The 13,744-nt window shown below is 39.1% G+C and overlaps 1 protein-coding gene across 2 annotated transcripts in view; it reads right to left on the bottom strand.

The window, feature by feature from the left end:
• Positions 1-13,744, bottom strand: part of ablim3 (actin binding LIM protein family, member 3) — a 337,989-nt gene that overhangs the window by 207,596 nt on the left and 116,649 nt on the right. The gene's annotated exons all lie outside the window — the stretch shown is intronic.

Below are 13,744 nucleotides of genomic sequence, written 5' to 3'. Positions count from 1 at the left end.
CCAGACCCATTCCCCTACACTTACCCCTACCCCTAACACTACGGGCAATTTAGCATGGCCAATTCACCTCACCTGCACATTTTTGGAGTGTAGGAGGAAACCGGAGCACTTGGAAGAAACCCACGCAGACACAGGGAGAATGTGCAAACTCCACACAGTCATGGAGCCTGAGGCGGGAATTGAACCCTGGTCTCTGGTGCTGTGAGGCAGCAGTGCTAACCACTGTGCCACCATGCAGGACAGTCATGACAGCTAAGTCCAACGTCATCTTCAGTTGATACCCAAACATGAGAAAATCTAGAAGAGATTTGGAGTCCATAAAGTGCTGTAATGGTTACCATCTTTCTTGCTATTCCATTGCACCATTCAACAGAAGATACCATATACAATTGTACAACCTCACTGGCTGAGATAGGCCACCTCAATACAGATGAAGGAAAAGTCTGGCAGTTTCCTGGTAAGAGTGGTTGGACACCTATTCAATTCACAGTCCCTTGGGAAAGGGTTTATATCTTAAGTTTATCTGAATTAGACTTCTCAATGTGGACTTAAAATAATTAATGCATATTAAATATAACAACAATGCGAAAACAAAATGTTGCAGCTGTTTCAATTCCAAAAGTCAGAAAGTGCTTGAAATATGCAACAAGTTTGGCAGCACCTGTGGAGAGAAAAATGTATTTGCAGCATTATCTGCTGAGTATTTCCACCATTTTATTTCTAATATAATGGGTCTGAGTTATTTTTAGGAAGATGCCTCCACTTTCTCACTTTTAGGCAGGAGCCTAGAGGTTTGTTTGCATCGCAATTTAATTTTTTTCTTACAATTTCAAACAATTTGCTGCAAACTTATTGGGGTCAAAGATTTCCAGCCTAGGACATCTTATCATTTCAGCAAACTGCTCACTTTCCAAAAGTGTTTCAATGAGATGCTCAGTCTGTTGTCTGGAAAACATGTGAATGTGAACTCTCAAGCATAATTATGCTTTGGCTCCATTTGATTTGTCGAAAAGCCTACTCATTTATATGATCAAAAATGGTGGGACATGACATATTCACCCATTCTGGCTATTGATAAGGCCATTCTTCTTATCCAGAATCTGCTGGAACTGGATTGCAAGTTGCTTTAAATCCTTTTTAACAGGCATCCTTCCAATACTGTGGAAGACCAGAGTCAAAGGCTCCTCTGGAATACTCTTGCTCAGCCCACAGACCTCTGAAACTACACTAAATATGGCTGGACCACAAAATGGGACAGGCCTCTCAACTGGACTGTCAGGTAACCAAATGACCATTGTGCTGTTCCCTTAAAACTTCTCACAATCAAAATATAGCTCATTATAATTGCTGAGTAAGTTGTTTCAATTATAAATTACATAAAAAAAGGAATGTCACAGATAGCTGGAGGCATACTGTTTACCTCGCATTATACATAGCACGCATATGCATGAAAGAGCTCTATAATAATGTCATGCCAGATGTTTGTGAATTCTTCAGGGATAATAGAAGTAGTTAACATTTTGCTGTAAAAGCACAATCCTTTATTTTTGCAGATGCAGGTAAAAACGAAGAGGAAACCCGCTTTCAATTGTGGCTTTGTCATTGAAAGATGAATGATGGTGCTAACCAACCATTTCTGCAATGGGATAATTCTAACAACTCATTGGACATTAGTAAATCAACTACTGATTGACATTCCACCAGGTTTTCTATTCCTTTGAAGTCAAATGATAATTTATTCATATGGTACAGGAGCAAGAGGTAATATTGAATGTGTACAAGACACTAGTTAGACCTCAGGTGAAATATTGCGCACAGTTCTGGGCACCACAATTTAGGAAGAACGTTGGAGAGAGTGCAGAAGAGCTTCATAAGAATGGTGCCAAGGATAAGAGATGTTCTAACAGGATAGATTGCGCAAGTGGTGACTTGGACAGAAGGAGGCTAAGGTGAGGTTTGACACAAACTTTCAAAATCATGAGGGGACTGAACAGTAGATAGGGTGAAACTGACCTCTCATAAATGGTTTAAGAATGAGACAGCTCAGGTATAACATAATTTACACAAGAATCACCATTAACGTGTGGAAAACATTCTTCACACAGCAAGCAGTTGCTAAGGCTTTGAACACATGCTTGGGAATGGCACTGTTTGGTGAAGTCCAACTGAGGCATTCAAGAGAGTTTGAGATGAACATTTAAATAGAAACAATATTCAGAGTTCTGGGGAAGAGGCAAGGGAATGGTACTAAGTCATAATGTTAATTGAAAAAGCCAATGCAAACACTATGGACCAAACAGCGTTCTTCCATATTATCACAATACTGTAATTATCACCCACTGATAACTGCTCTCAACTACAAGTATGACCAGTTTCTTGGAGATATTTGTACTGCAAGAGAAGTAAATACCTTGCTTATTAGTTGTGGGTTTTCTTCCATTGTAAGAAATTATGGCCATGGCAAGCTTTTTAATTGCCTTTACATTTAAACTGCTTTTACAATTATGAGGTTTAAAAGTTAAGATTATTTAATTTCACTTTCTACCTAGACACAATTATTAATATTTAATAATAGATTGCATGTTGCCACAGAGAGGAAGGAAGAGGAAGTTATGATTGAGATCAGGCTTTGCTACAAATCTGTGAATATCCCAGAATATCAGCAGAAAAATGTAACCTACCAGAATAAAATAATGGAGGAAGACAGTCTTTAATGTAACAGGCACACCCTGCAGTCATCTAAGGATTCCAGGAGATTTGTTCTTGCATGTCAAGGAGGAAGGTAAGTCTTCAGAACAGGCTTTATTGCTATTGATGGATTTAAGGAACTCTGAAAGCTAAGGAAGATTTCTAGCATGAAACAGAGATATAGGAACTCATTGGAAGTTAGGAACAACTATCAACTATTTCCTGAAAGAACTGTAATTCTGCGGAAAGTGCAATGGGTGATAAGTAGATATCGTGAACATTCATTTTTAAAGTATAAGTTACTGATAAAAAGAAAATAGCGTTTGATCAACGGTAGTTTCTCTAGTCATTTGTCACAATAAATGTTTTAAAATGTGAAATCTTGTGTCATTCTCACAGCTTAGAACTAGAAGGTCAAAGCTCTTTAAAAGTTATTGCCTGTACGGAGATCATAACACTACGCATTTAATTACTACAGTAAAGCATTCAGGAGCATTGCAACACTTGGAATGAGTTGGTTGAACATGCTATCGCAGAATGACAGACCATGCGTTTATGACTCCCAAATCCCCAATCATCAATCTTATGACTTTGGTGTTGCAGTTAGTAAAACAGAAAGCCCAGGCAAGTCACAATTGGCTTGTCAGCTCCTCAGGCTAGTTATCTACAGAGGAATAAAAGTAGGTTTCTGTCAATTCTCTCACTTGCAGGATACTGACTGACCTTGAGAAAAAGAAATGATGAATCTAAAAACGGAAGTTAAGTGATAAATTAAGTAGACAAACTGAAAGAACCTAGAAAAGGCTTTAGATATAAATATGAACAATCGGTAGCCAACTTTCGAGAAAATACAAAGCCTTCAAATAATTTTTAAGTATTAAATAATTCCTCATACCCTGGGGAATTAAAGCCATTTAATTTCTTTACAATGTTCTGATAATTCAGTGTCTCTTTGTGATGGAATGCTGGGGTCCTAATGTTTTATGAACTAATAAGTGAGAAATAATCAAATTTATGGCATTTGTTAATTACTTAAATTGAGGAATTACCAGATTTGAATATTGTCCATCCATGTAGTTTTTAAATATCAAGATGACATCACGAGGTAGTTTTTTTTGTGTTTCTGTTTTCATCCCTCTGTAACATTTTTAGCCATAGTACTGAATCAGCCTTTATTAAGGTCGCAAATAACATTATGTCTGACTATCATTTCTCAACCTTCAAAACAGCAGAGCACCAACAGTTGGTTTTGCTATAATACGCTTTTCTCCAACACAAATTAGTTATAACGTGATCGAAGAATTTAGACTATTATTTGTAGAACATGACTTTCCTTACCTGTACCAGTTAGAACATGATTCTGGATCCAAAGGTTTAAATGCAGCTGCTATTATGCAATTTTCTTATAATGTGGGATTGCACAGGAACAGAACAATCATGTTATACCAGAACAGACTGTATTCCAAATGTTTATCCTCTATTCACTAGCTTAGTAGAACTACCCTAGATTAGTTTGATTCTTAGCGTTGAATTAATACCAATGGTTTCTCTTCCCATTATCACTCTATTCTCTATTTTTGGCCGCTTCTTTTTCTCATGTATATGCTCTCATCTGAAAACACATCAGCTTAAACTGAAAGGCCAAAGATATTCTGTTTTATCTCACCAACTCCTTATTTGACTCTTCAATGGTGTCTGATTTGTCACATTTCTCGTCTGACATCTTATATTGGACCTACTCCATTTAAAAATCGTAGCCGTTAACTTTTGCTCCCTGGCACAATTTATGTTCCTTGATCACTGCTTCCTGAGCAAACCCTTAATATTTTGTTTGATGAAATTTGAGATCCCAACCATATTTCTGCACTATTGCAATTCACCAAAGATCCATAGAAATCACCTTCTAAACCCATGACTACTTCCATTTAGAAGGACAATGGCAACAAATATATGGGATTAATAACACCTGCAAGTTCCCCTCAAAGCCACTCACTATCCTGTCTTAGAAATATATTGTCCTGATAGTCACCTGATGAAGGAGTGTCGCTCCGAAAGCTAGTGTGCTTCCAATTAAACCTGTTGGACTATAACCTGGTGTTGTGTGATTTTTAACTCTGTACACCCCAGTCCAACACCGGCATCTCCGAATCAAATAAACTGCTGAGATATTCTTCTGCAATCATGGCAAACATCCCATCTTGCCCTGTACATAAAATGTTTTTATCCAAACCTTTGTGCCCGTAACTTAACTCATCCCAAAGTCAGACACCACGGTCCCGGTGCTTGCTGACATTCACCGGCACCTTATCTGACAAAGCTTCAATTTTAAAGTCTTCATTCTCAATTCTCACTACCCTTGTAACCTCCTCAATCCTATAAATATCTGAGGTCTCTCAACTCGTTCAATTCTTCCAAATCCCTGAAGTTCATGGTTTCATCATTGGCAGAAATACATTCAGCTCCCTTAGACCAGCCTCTAGAATTCTCCAATGAACTTCTTGAGCTCTTATTTTAAGACACATCACAAACTGAACACTACAATTAAACATTTTGTCATCTTTCCAGATATTCTCTGTAGATCAATGTCAAATAAAAAAAATGTTTTTATTCATTTTGCTTCTTGGACCACTTTATTACATTAATTAAGCTGGATAAATGTAATCTGCTGTTTATGGATAGACATAATGAGGGCAAATGTTTGATGTGATTGCGACAAACATGAAAAAAGTGGAATAACATACCACATAGCAGTATTGGTGTCACTTATTGCAACATTGTACATAATGTACAAGCAGCACCTGATTACCAAATGCTTGTAAACTGCATGTTAAACTTAAGCAAACAATGGATCAAATTTCACAGGGAGAAATCTGTTAATCTGTACCACAGGCCAATGCAGACCTTTTGAATCAAACACAAATTTGCAACTGCTTCAGCTGTATGTGATCCTGGCATAAAACTGTAAGTTTGATTTAAAAACTAATAATTTATTGGTGCTGTTTCAGTTATAATTTTAAGCATAAATAAACCAAGCACAGTTCATGATGTTAGAAAACTGCTCAATATCAATAAAACCACAATTATACCAACTGTCCAATTTTGTTAGTATCACTCAACAATGCTTAACATAAACATTGGCTTACATTTACATTTTTCATGATCTCAGAAGTATCCTAAATCACTCTTAACTGATTAATGAACTTTGAAATCTCATCCAGATCATTATGTAAGTAAAAAGAATGCAATTGATTTGACAATGCCCAACAGATACTTGACGAATGAGCTATTTGTACCAGAGAGATGGAGTTCAATGGGAACAATTGCCTTTTCTTCGTCCTTGATTTCTTAAGCTATTTCTCAATTATGAGACATTAATATACAGAAACGTGTGACGATTTGCAGAGCAATAGTCTTGGGAAACCGATACAAAGGAGAAAAGGCAGGGAGAAATTTAAACTGAGCAAAAGCCAGCTTCCACTTCACAAATTGTCCATTAAATTATGACTGGCTTGAAAGTATCCCAATCTTTTCTTAGCCAGTGACTTGAGAAAAAGATCTTACTGATTGCTTTCTAAACAACACTGTGAATAAAGTAGGACTGAGTATGTTGAGGCTGTAGGGAAAAATATTCCTTTGTAAAAAGGAAAGTTATATCTATCTTGATGATTATGCCAAACAGCTTGCATTGATCATATTTGGAATCCATACCATTACAAAATAATGATCAATCTAACTCTACTGAACAGAATTTAATTTTCTCAATTGCACTCCAATGTGATTATGAACAATATAATGAATTACTTTTTAATGCTGTCTTGTTTGACCCAATTAATGTAAATAGGCTAACATTTACAAATGAAAATTCCTTTCATAGTGCCTGTTAAACAGTTCTGATTAATGGATTGTTGCTCTTGTTTTGGCCATAGGTTTGGTATATAATGGTGCAATATAATTGTGAAAGCTTTCATTTGAGATGTCTCAATGAAAACTCTTGCAAATTTGTTTACTGTTAAGTATTTTCAATATCAGTGAAAAAATACAGAGAAATGACTGCTAAATGATGGGCCATACAAAACTCCCACAATGAAGTTATGTCATAACATCTGACCACCATTGCCTAGCATTGTGCCACACATGTCCCTTCACTTATAATGGCATTACATCATTGAATCCCTCACTATCTAAATCCTGTGATTACAATTGACTAGAAACTGACTGAACTAGCTATATTAATACAATGGCTCTAAGAGTAGGTCAGAAACGAAGAATCCTCCAGTGAGTAACTCACCTCCTGACTCCCCAAAGCTCTGTCTAGGATCTACAAAACACAGGTGGAGACTGTGATGGAATGCACTCCACTTGCCTGGATGAGTGCAGCTCCATCAACACTCAAAAAGCTTGACATCATCCAGGAAAAAACAGCCCACATGATTGGCACTACATTCACAAGCATTCACTCCCTTCACCACTGATGCTCAGTTGCAGTGGTGTGTACTATCTACAAGATGCACTGCAGTAATTCACCAAAGATCCATAGACAGTACCTTCTAAACCCATGACTACCTCCACTTAGAAGGTCAATGGCAACAAATATGGGATTACTAACACCTGCAAGTTCCCCTCCAAGCCACTCACTATTCTGTCTTAGAAATATATTGTCCTTCCTCTAGTGTCGCTGGATCAAAGTCCTGGAATCCCTCCCTAATGGCATTGTGGGTCAACCTACAAGCACATAGACTGTAATTATTTAAGAAGGCAACTCACCTCCACCTTCTCAAGGGCAACTAGGGATGGGCAATAAATACTGGCTAACCAGCGACACCCATCTCCCATGAATCAATAAATAAAACTGTATTTCAAATCTTTTGTATATACTTGAGATTATTTGCACTGTGATATTTTCCCTAGATTATGATCACAGCAACAGTTGGATCCCAAATTGATTATGCTTCATATGAAATGGTAAACAAAAGCACCACCAGTCCATTCTTGTAATTCCAGTGAATGTTACAGGATCTATGACACTATTATCCTGGCAAATATTCCTCAATCAATTTAGTGAGAACAAATTAACTGATGAGACATCTGAATTTTATTTTTGGTGCATCTCAAGTGCAAAGTGGTTGTCAGATTAACTAACTCAACTGCTCAACAAAGGGACTTGGGGATACTTGTGGACAAAACACAGAAAGCTAGGTCACAGAGGCAGCAGGTAATTGAGAAGATGATTAGAGTGTTGACCCTTATTTCAAGGGGGTTGAAGTGTAAGAACAGGGAAGTTTTACCACTACTACTCAACCTGCTCCTTCATCAGGTTGTTGTGCTCTGAAAGCTAGTGCTTCCAAATAAACTTGTTGGACTATAACCTAGTGTTGTGAGATTTTTAACTTTGTCCATCCCAGTCCAACACCAGCACCTCCAAATCATGGTTTGAACTGACTTTTCTCATTCAATCTGTCACTCTTCACCTTGTTAATTCTGTATTTGGGCTCTTGGTGCTTAGCTCAGGCAATCACATGGTTGGAGAGTTGGATGGGCCCACCACTGGTTAGACCTTCCAATATTCATGCTGCTGGCATCATACTTAAAGCTCACCTTAGTACCACCTTAGCTGTGGTTTGCCGTGAGTGACCCCTCATAGTGTCAAAGAGGTTGACAGCACAAAAAGTGGCTGTTCAACTCATCAAGTCTATGCTTGTCAAAAACAATCAGTGAATTATTTTAATCCCATTTTCCAGCACTTCACCCTTAGCCTTGCACTCCATGTGTAATAATTCAGAAAACCCAATTAAAAAGGGAAATCATTTATTGTTGAACACCAAAATACAGCCACTTCTCATGTTGTACATAACCTAGTCTGGGACAGACAGCTTTGCAATTATGAGCATCTACAGTGATTAAATGGTTGCCATTAAACCTTTCTATTTCCAGATATTTTATTCAATTCAAACTTTACCACTTGCCATGGAGGGATGGGAACTCATGACCTGGAGTCCCAAATTAATCTGGAGCATTAATCTGGAGTCCCGAATTGCTAGTCCATTGATGTTTCCCTCCGTCTGCTTTTTTAAAAATCAATGTTTTTCAGGAATGTTATTACACACCTCCAGAGCAGGTGAGAGTTGAACTAAAGCTTCCTGACCCAAAAGAGCGACACTACCATTATGTGACATGAGCCCTTCCTGGGTCCACTTTATGTTCTCATCAACCTGTTCAGCGATATTATCTGACATCTCTGGCGTAGGTGGAGCTTGAACCCAGGGCTCCTGGCTCAGAGGTAGGGACACTACCACTGAGGCACAAAAGCCCTTATAATAAGGAATACTGAAACAGAAAGGCATTGCTTATTCTGCAAATCCCAGGACTGAATCCAGGAACCTTTACAGTCTCAGTCGAATGCTCTCCCAAATGAGCTATTTTAGGTCTGCTCTTTTTTATTACTCAAAAGTGCTACTGCGCACAACTGAGTGACTTTCCCACCACCAAATCGCTATAACTTTGTTTTCAGTTTTTTTTTCTTTTAACCTCCACCAGTAAGCACCTATGAAGCCAGTCAAGTATTGACAAGCAAAGTCCATTACGGGCAATGTAAACCATCAAAAGTGAGGAGGGGGAGGGGGAATGGTCAAACTCAAAGTTGAATTGGAGGGAGAGATAAAGCACTGTCTGCCCCACATTGTCCATCTCTCTCTAAAGGCATCGAGACCATTGATGGACACCACATGCTGGGTCTACTTTACAAAGGGCTCAGGTGTTGAGTGCCAGTTCAACATGACATTGCCAGTTATCAAGGGAACTCATACTCAATGAGCTCCATGGGTAAATTGATCATGGGCCTTAAAGAGGCTATCACACCTTGGTATCACAAGTGCACATCTAAATAATTCCGAAATGTTATGAAGGTTTCTGCTTCTACCATCCTTACAGGCAGTGAGTTCCAGATTTTCACCATTGTTTGGTGAAAATTTATTTCCTCACCTGCCCTCTAAATTTCCTGCCCCTTACATAGAACATAGAAGAATACAGCGCAGTACAGGTCCTTTGGCCCTCGATGTTGCGCCGATCCAAGCCCACCTAACCTACACTAACCCACTATCCTCCATATGCTTATCCAATACCCGTTTAAATGCCCATAAAGAGGGAGAGTCCACCACTGCTACTGGCAGGGCATTCCATGAACTCACGACTCGCTGAGTAAAGAATCCAACCCTAACATCTGTCCTATACCTACCACCCCTTAATTTAAAGCTATGCCCACTCATAATAACTGACTCCAAACATGGAAAAAAAGTTCTCATGGTCAATCCTATTTAACCCCCTAATCATCTTGTACACCTCTATCAAGTCACCCCTAAACCTTCTTTTCTCCAATGAAAACAGCCCCAAGTGCCTCAGCCTTTCCTCATACAATCTTCCTACCATACCAGGCACATCCTGGTAAACCTCTTCTGCACCCGTTTCAGTGCCTCCACATCCTTCCTATAGTATGGCGACCAAAACTGCACACAATACTCCAGATGCGGCCGCACCAGAGTCTTATACAACTGCAGCATGACCTCAGGACTCCGGAACTCAATTCCTCTACCAATAAAAGCCAGTACGCCATATGCCTTCTTCACCGCACTATTTACCTGGGTGGCAACTTTCAGAGATCTGTGTACATGGACACCAAGACCCCTCTGCTCATCCACACTACCAAGTATCCGACCATTAGCCCAGTACCCCATCTTTTTGTTACTCATACCAAAGTGAATCACCTCACACTTACCCACATTGAACTCCATTTGCCACCTTTCTGCAGCTTATCTATATCCCGCTGTAACCTGCCACATCCTTCCTCATTGTCAACAAATCCACCGACTTTCGTATCATCCGCAAACTTGCTCACCCAACCTTCTAGCCCCTCCTCCTTACCTTAAATCTCTGCTCATTGGTCATTGATCCCTCCACCAACTGGAAATTTCCTTCTGCTTACCCTATCTATGCCCCTCTTAATTTTACACATCTCAATCATTTCCCCTCTCAGTCTCCTCTGCTCCAAGGAAAACAATCTCAGCTCATCTCATCTCTCATAACTAAAACTCTCCAGTCCAGGCAACATCCTGATAAATCTCCTCTGCTCCTCTCCAGTGCAATCTCACCTCTCTTGTAAAATGGATTCCAGAACTGCACACATTGGTCTGGCTGTGGCCGAACCAACATTTTATCCAGTTCCAGCATAACCCCCCTGCTCTTAACCTCCATGCCTTAACTAATAAAGGCAAGTGTCCTATATGCCTTCAAAATCGCTTTATCTCATACTCCACTAACTCAAAATACTGATGGGAAATACACACAAAGTGCATCAGCTCACATGGTGGAGCTTGACTCTTATCACCAAGGATGTGGTGCAGAGGAAAGGAAAGCTCACCTTGTAGACAAAGACTTGGCAGTCTGGCTGGAAGGAAAGGAAGACAGTCCTTTTTCTTGCAGACTGTCAAATAAGCAACGGCACCAGAACAAACTAATTTTGACCCAGACTAGAACCTCAGTCAGTGCTGTGTCCTGGATGAAAAGAGATAGCAAGCAGTGCAGGAAACATGTCAATGTCTTCTATCCTCTGTAAGGATCAGTGTCACCATCTTTTCTCTGCTATCTCAGAATCACAGAGCCATCACTTACTCCCAACTCTGCCACTGAATATGCTTCTCACCAAGACTCAAGGATTATAACTCTTGCTATTAAATGTATCATGTCTATTCAATGGCTCTCACTCACCTCACCACAAACCTTTGCACTTCCTACTCACTCACGGGAAATACCTCAACCCATCTCCTGCTCCTACTTCATCAATAAATGCTCTTCCATCCACTATCATAATTCTCAAACCCTCCTTTTGATTCCTTGTGAAAAAATTCTATCAATCCCCAGACTGATATATCTTCATAGTTTCCTTACTGATCTACCCAGAACCCTAGTTATGCTTGGATCATGTTAATTTTTAAAGTGACATATTCCAATCATAGACAATAATCTAGCAAATTTTATAGGTCTGAAGGAATAACTGATTAAGAATGAACACTGTAAATAGTCTAAATAAACAGTGGGGACATTTTTAAATAGCTTAAAACCCTAACACTAACACTAACAAAACTATATATTCCATTGAAAAGCAAAAACACAGCAAGAATAACTCATCTGTGGTTCATTCAGGACATTAAAATAGTTTCAGATTAAAAGAAGTGAGTTGTAATGTTGTAAAGAACAGTAGCACGTCTTAGAAATAAAAGTGTTTTTGAAACCAGCAAAGGGTCACCAAAAACTGTTTCCTCACCAAAAAGTGAGAAAATAGAAAATGAGAGAAAACGTCCATCATAAACACGTAGATGACTTCAATTGTATCAGATGGTTAGACATAATAAGAACATAAGACTATAAGAAATAGGAAATTTTGTACTTATTTACAAAAATTGGAAATTCTAATGTTTGGAAGTAACATCCTTAAGTGATTTAATATCCTGGAAATATAAAAGAGCTGCTTTATATATTAGTATGATAAAAGTATTAGTATGATTAGTATGATAAAACTGATTTAAAATAAAGAAGGATTTGCTTATATTGTATCATACTAAAAGCAGCTACACGCACAGTACCTTGAATTTGGCAATCCTCGAAAAATCAACATTGTTTTGAGTGAATCATGTAAGAATTTTAAAATCTACTAAATGAGTGAAAAATGTACCATCCTGATCAGGAAAATGCTGCTTCAGCACACTGGCATGCTAAGTGGTTATTTGCTTTTCATGCCTAGTGTTTCCTCTGCTCCATGTGGTTGGAGTGACCCTTGAAACCAACCAACTCAGTTCAGCTTGATCTGCACCACCTGACCTAAATGTTAGTGACAAAATGATACCAATCTCACCATTAGTGCCCCATTCCATGAATTATTGGTGAATTAGAGTAATATATACCAGATAACAAAAGGTAAGCAGCATCCATGGTGTCTATATCTCACACATTCTTTGGATCAGAGGGAAATAGCCAGTGTCTAACACCAAAGAAGAATCAGAAAAGATAGATAAGCACAAGAGTACACACACTGCAATATGCATGAAGCTGAAACAAGGATCACCTGACCTCTGAAAACTGGCAAGATCCAAAATTCAGTAGATACTCAATCCAAAGCTCATCAGATTTGAGCCAGCCTACCTGGATATTAAAATCTACTTAAGTTATGGTCTATCTCCAACAAAAAACATTCAAACCATTTCCTCCATGCTAGCCATTATCATAATTACTGTAAAATTCCCCATCTCATTACTGGGGAAGAGTCAACATTGACTAGAAACCTAGGAGCAAATTACTGTAGAAGCTGGAATCTGTACTGAAAACGACAAATGCTGGAGATCACAGCAGGTCAGCCAGCATTCATGGAGAGAGTGCAAGCTAACATTTCGAGTCTAGATGACTCTTCATCAGAACTGAAGTAAAGGTGTGGGGGTGGTGGCGGGGTGGGGTTGTGGGTGTAGGGTGCTGGTGGGGCAAAGATATTGACCCTACACTCACTACCCCCACCAGCCCACCCCCCAGAAATTTGAGAAGTCCATTCACAAGTCTAATAACAGCAGCGAAGAAACTGTTCTTGAACCTGTTGGCATGTGTGTTTAAGCTTTTGTACCTTCTGGCTGACAGAAGAGTTTGGGAAAGATTATAACCAGTCTTTCATGATGTTGGCTAGTTTCCCGCAGAAACAAGAAGTGTACATGGAGTCAATGGATGGAGGGTAGCTTGCGTGATGGTTTGAGCTTTGTACACAACTTTCTTACAGTAGTTTTTTTATGGTCCTGGGCAGAGCAGTTGCTGTACCAAACTGTGATGCATCCAGATAGAATGCTTTCTATGGAGCATCTGTAAAAGTTTGTGGGGTTCCTTACAGATATGCAGAACTTCCTTTGTCACCTGAGGAAGTAGAGGCGTTGTTGTACTTTCTTGACTGTCGCATCAACATAGGAGATCCAGGACAGATTGCTGGCGATCGTCACTCTTAGGAACTCAACCATCTCCACCTCGGAGCTCC

The sequence above is a fragment of the Chiloscyllium punctatum genome, chromosome 20 (assembly GCF_047496795.1).
Source record: "Chiloscyllium punctatum isolate Juve2018m chromosome 20, sChiPun1.3, whole genome shotgun sequence".
NCBI lineage: Eukaryota > Metazoa > Chordata > Chondrichthyes > Orectolobiformes > Hemiscylliidae > Chiloscyllium > Chiloscyllium punctatum.
This window is presented reverse-complemented; position numbering and strand designations above follow the sequence as displayed.